This window comes from Dendropsophus ebraccatus, chromosome 9 (assembly GCF_027789765.1).
Source record: "Dendropsophus ebraccatus isolate aDenEbr1 chromosome 9, aDenEbr1.pat, whole genome shotgun sequence".
Lineage (NCBI taxonomy): Eukaryota > Metazoa > Chordata > Amphibia > Anura > Hylidae > Dendropsophus > Dendropsophus ebraccatus.
The window spans coordinates 32,587,456-32,593,124 of NC_091462.1; the positions used below are offsets into that span (position 1 = coordinate 32,587,456).

A 5,669-nucleotide genomic window follows, 5' to 3' on the forward strand; every position below is an offset into this window, starting at 1 on the left:
CTGCCACCTCTGTCCATGTCAGGAACTGTCCAGAGCAGCAAATCCCTATGGAAAACCTCTCCTGCTCTGGACAGTTCCTGTCTCAGCCAGAGGTGGCATCAGAGAGCACTGTGTCAGACTGAAAAGAATACATCACTTCCTGCAGGACATATAGAAGCTGATAAGTATGGGAAGACTTGAGATTTTTAAATAGAAGTAAATTACAAATCTAAATAACTTTCTGAAACCAGTTGATTTGAAAGAAAAAGATAACCCCTTTAAGTGATCCCCATCCAGGCAGCTCTATTATAAGTCTATGGAAAGAGTAAAATGTGCTACAGTGACATGTTAAACATTTTTTTTCTTATTATGACAGGTACACTTTCATTTTTATTGCAGCTGCCCTGTAGTAACAAAAAACTAGGTGTACATATTGTAAGTTTTATTAGAGCACACAGACCAGGTTTCCATGTGGCTCTATTGTCTACACAAGGTGGAGCCTGCTACGTCCTGGACTGAACTTACATGTGTGAGAAGGAAGCCTAGCAATTTGCAGATCAGTTGACGGCAGCAAAGAAGATGATAGGAGGTCATTGTCCTGCAGACACTTCATAACCTGGACTTTCAGGAATGTTAGTCCAACCTTGAAAATGTCGGTGTAATTAAAGGCATAGAGAAATACAAATGCAGCATGCAGGGTCATGTCTTCCTGACATCACAAAAATTCTACCTTGCATTGCTTCACCCGAGAAGTGCAGAAACTTGTCTAAGATTGGCAGAACAGCTTTGTATTCTTTGCACTACTTGATGATAGAAGCCGGACCCTGCTTGGTAAGTACAGTGCTGTGACTGTAGCACTTCTGTCTATACACTTGAAGGTTCCAGATAGGCCTCACTTTTGCATTATTATAAGGGAAGATACATGTACGACAAGACCTATATACAATATAATTGTACAAATTGCTGCCATAGCCTGTAGCTGAATTGCTAGATGGAAAACTGGTATAACAACCGAGAGCAAAAGCTGCTAAACTACCTGACTTACTAGTTAGGATATTGATGTGAGTTCTTGTCCTTTTAGTTCAAATGGACTCCTTAGAGGGGCGTTCCAGAATCCACGATCCAGAAGGGCCCTTCCATTTATTATGCGGTCACCATTCAGATGAATGGACGACGGTACGCCATACTATATTACTACAAATATATAACAGGGAATATAACTATGGGAAGATACCCGGTAATAAATAAGTTTTCTCACAGTAGCAAGAAGGCGTTTCTGAAGTTTTACTGTATTATTGCATGACCAGGATATTACAGGGGATTGTAAATTGTGACACAATGGGGCCTGAGGTCTGATGAGAAGCAAGTTAGACTTGCAAAACAGGAAAGAATAGAAAATGAACATGTGAAGCTTATATAATATCTGGATGTAACCTGCACAGTCTGATATAGGTTTATCCTATACACAGTAGTATCATATGGATTTCACTGTACATAGCGCTATATAGTTAGAATAAACATCTCACCGTAATGATAATAATCTTTATTTGTATAGCGCCAACAGCTTCCGCAGCGCTTATCCTTATCATTACACAGTGAAGAGTAGATCAGAGAGAATGAGAATAAATAGACTTTATATAGATCTGTATTTGCTGCTTATACAGTAACAGGATGGAGAACAGGAATATGGCTCCACAATAGAAAACAGGCCCAGTGGTGCCACCCTCTGTAGTACATAGGACCAGTCTACAATGATCATACACGTTTACATATATCAATGCCAAGCTGTGAACAAGGCGCGTGCCTACGCGAAACGCGTCAACTTTTGTTGTCCTTGTTTTTGAGTTGGTTTTGCAATAAATTGGATACAAATTTATCTCCATTCTGGGTACTGGAATTTTCTTTGGCTTTCTATTGGAGCTGAGTTCCGGGTTGATCCGAGCACTGGAGTGGGAGTGAGAGTCTGATGTGCTGAGTTATACAGACCTTGTTTTATACATTTACATAGGTAGAAATGTTTCTTACTGTACTAGAGGCCCTGTACACATTATTGTACTTGGGAAAGTAATCAGTATAATGAATTTCAAAGGGGATATATATATATATATATATATATATATATATATATATATATATATTTATATACATACAGTGGTACCTTGGATTACGAGAATAATTTGTACCGGGGCTGTGCTTGTAATCTAAATCCACTCTTAAACCAAAGCAAAACTTCCCACAAGAAATCACTGAAATCCAGACAATTGGTTGCACTCCCAAAAAATAGTGATTTTATATTCTGAATAACAGGTAAAACAAATGAAACAAATATTTAGAAACAGCTGAATATGTGATATTATAAGTTACTGTACAGTATAGCAATCAGCATGTGGAGTATAATGTATATAAGGGCATAAACCTGATAACACAGCAGCAGTTTGTAGATACAGGATGGAGGTGCAGATCCCCATAATGGAGAGGATGGGAAACACAAGGACTGACAGAGACTGCAGGGGGCATGAATGAGCAGGGCAGATGTGGGCACATACATGCAGCGCTCTCTGTCCGGGGAGAGAGGGGTTACAGCTATGGAGAGATTACCTCCACAGTCCTGTCCCCTGATGTAAGCCCCAGTCTGAAGTGGATCTGCTATGATTTGGAAGGTTTGGGAGACTTCCTGGGTCAGAGTACAGGGCTGTAGACCCCGGTATGCAGACCATGCCCCTCCTCCACTCACCCTCCCACCCAGTACAGGGAGCTCTTACACCAAAGCCATGCTCTTAAAACAAGTCACAATTTTGAAAAACTGTGAGCTCTTAAACCCAAACGCTTTTAATCCAAGTTACTGCACCTCTCATAGAACTTTGCTGACCACAATACAGTCTCATCCCAAGGGTACATTCACATGTGGCAGATTTTTTTTGCACATTTTCGGGCTGTTGTATTCAAATGCAATTGATGTGAAGATTGTTGTAACAACCCATTTGGATAAATGGACCTTTCTGCCATATAAGCCCTATGCACTGTGCTTCATTTGCTAGACAGCTATTTGTGTATTTCCCCCATAGCTCTCTCCTGGGAATCTGTATCACTTCTAGTGCTCTGGTCTAATCCAATAGAAGAACCAAAGTATCTTCCAATGAGAACAGGTTCCAATCCCAGGATACTTGCTGTTGAGAATATGTATCCAATGAAGCTAGCCCAGTAGGAAGAGAGGCTGGCTTCTGTGCTCCTGCTGCCATTTCTAGGGATAGCCAGTGAATAGGAACCTCTCCTATTTGGCTTATAGAGTGTGTTCCACTTATAGAGTGGGTTAAACCAGCCCCCCACCCACCCACCCACATACACACACACACACACACCACCACCACCACCACCACCACCACACCATGATGACCATATATCAGTTTGATAAATCTTCCCCATAGTACCCATCCTTTCTGTAAGGCAGGGAAGCACTGTCTCCTCCCAGACCAGCATGTACAGTATATACCCAGGTCAGGGAACTATCTTGTGCCAATACCACCCCAGCCTCCATGCTGGCATATGTCTCACCCCTTCCTGTGGATAACAATGGCGGCCTGTACCATTCACCTTTACCTGTTCTGCTGCCTTCTTCTTCTCCAAGAAATTCTCATAGCAGAATATCCTAAAAGCCCGCACCTAATACCTTGTACAGCTAATAGAATTGTTTAAAGTAGAAAAATTATGTATCCCAGGTCTAAGCTGCAGCCCACCAGCTATTCCCATCAAGCTTTGACGTTGGCTGTCCAGTCATGATGGGAATTGTAGTTCTGCAGCAGGTGGAGAGCCACGGCCCTAATTAATAGCTGAACATGTACTGCTGATGTATAATTCTAACCCTACTATTGCTGTTAGAGACATATGGTACAGAACATACATAGGTCTTATAAAAAAGCTACTATGGGTATATTCCCGGAGCCAGTGAAGAGTATAAGGAGTTTACAAGAAGAAGGTTTTGGTGCTGTAAACTGTTTAGCAAGCAATAATACACTGTGGTGGTCCAGCTGATGCAAAACTACAACTCCCATCATACCCTGACAGCTGCTGGGATCTGTAGTTTTGCAAAAACTGGAGACAACACAACAGGTACCCAGCAGTCAGGATCACTGTCCATGGTGCTGAACCTGCTCCCAGCTATAATGCTTTGAACTTTTTTTTAACTACAGCTTAGATACTCATATTCCTAATATTTCCAATACACCTTAGATACTCCCTCTACATATTATTTCCAGTCCACCTTAGTTACTTCCATAGGCTTAGTAGTTAAGGATTACTTACTTCTTTTACCAGCATTGGACACTACATACAGTTCCATTTATGAATTACTAAATGACTCCAATACATCCTCTCACAATATATATCTGTCTAAAAACAATAGCTGTGGAACTACAAATAGAAATTGCTGGGACTTGTTGTCCCTCCATCCAGGAAACTCTAAGTTGTTTGTCTTTTCTACAGAACAAATAAAATAATTTGATCCCCCTATCATTTATTTCTAGCTCTCATTCATTTTTGAGCCCCCAGTTACTCAACCTTCTTTTTTATTAGTGGGATTCTTACGCCCTCTCGTGTCCATTCGATGGTACTGCCAGCTTGCATTGTGTTGCTGGTGATGACATCTGTAGACAGGTACAGGCACAGGCTATTTGGTGATATTGAAGAAACCTGTTGAAATAGAGAGAATCAAACCTTCTCCCCCTTTGTCACTAAATTTCAAGTATATGTAAATTAGCTTCAGATATGTAACTGTTTTTATGATATTTCTGCTATAGGAATAATGTTGGGGATTGTCAGCTAAATTCTAACATCTAGTGATGGGGGATTCTTGTCTAGGGGTGGTTTCCCCCTCCCAATGACATCTCATTTGGTTAAAAAAAAAAATCCAGGCTGAATGAGCAGAGCTGCTCAATTCAGACAATAAAGGGTGTAACAATTTATTCTTCATCCTGTCTAGGGGGAGGTTAGAATTTCTTAAACCCCCTCCACAGAACACCTGCAGGCAACAAGGACCCTGCATCATCCAAGTCACGTTAGCCATTTGGAGGTTGAGTGTGGCCAACTAATAGCTCCCAGCAGCAGTGGCAGGAGCCAGGGATGCGGTCGATCCCCTCACACTGGACTAGGGGAGGCGTTGCACTGAGTCATGTCTGTGCTCTGGCATTAACTGCTTGCCTGGCTTTAAAATAGAATAGCCAAGTACTTGTGGAGAAGAAGACAGGGGCATCACCCCCCAATTCCTACCTGCATCCTATTGACGTCTATGCATTGAGTCTCTGAAGTTCTTCTATCTCTATTTGGGAAGGGGTCAAGATTGCAAGATTTAGGATCTGGATGAACTCCTAGCAGAGATACCTGCAAGTGGCCAATCGTTAGGTGAGCAGCATGCTATTCCCTCTCTCTATCTGCATTTGCTTGTTGAATCATTGGAGCCTATTGAGTCGTAGCTTTTATTTTTTATTTCAATGCAATGGAAAGACATAGAGAGAATAAATCCAGGTAACCTGTTACACCTCCTGCTCTTCTCATTCCAGCCAGGTATACAGCTTGCTAGGATGCATTGAGAATTTTTAGCTAAAAGAAGGGAATCTGTCAGTAGACTGGGGGTGTAATGATAACGAATGGAGGTTGGGATAGCAGGAGAACGAATATATTAGTATAACTATATAGTT

The 5,669-nt window shown here is 41.5% G+C and overlaps 1 protein-coding gene across 2 annotated transcripts in view; it reads left to right on the forward strand.

Moving 5' to 3' along the window:
- Positions 1-782: 782 nt before the first annotated feature.
- GAD1 (glutamate decarboxylase 1) overlaps positions 783-5,669 on the forward strand; it is a 60,291-nt gene continuing 55,404 nt past the window's right edge. For both annotated transcript variants that reach the window (XM_069982891.1, XM_069982893.1), the window contains exons 1-2: positions 783-810; positions 1,061-1,155. The gene's annotated coding sequence lies outside the window, so the exon portion shown is untranslated. The remainder of the gene's footprint in view (positions 811-1,060; positions 1,156-5,669) is intronic.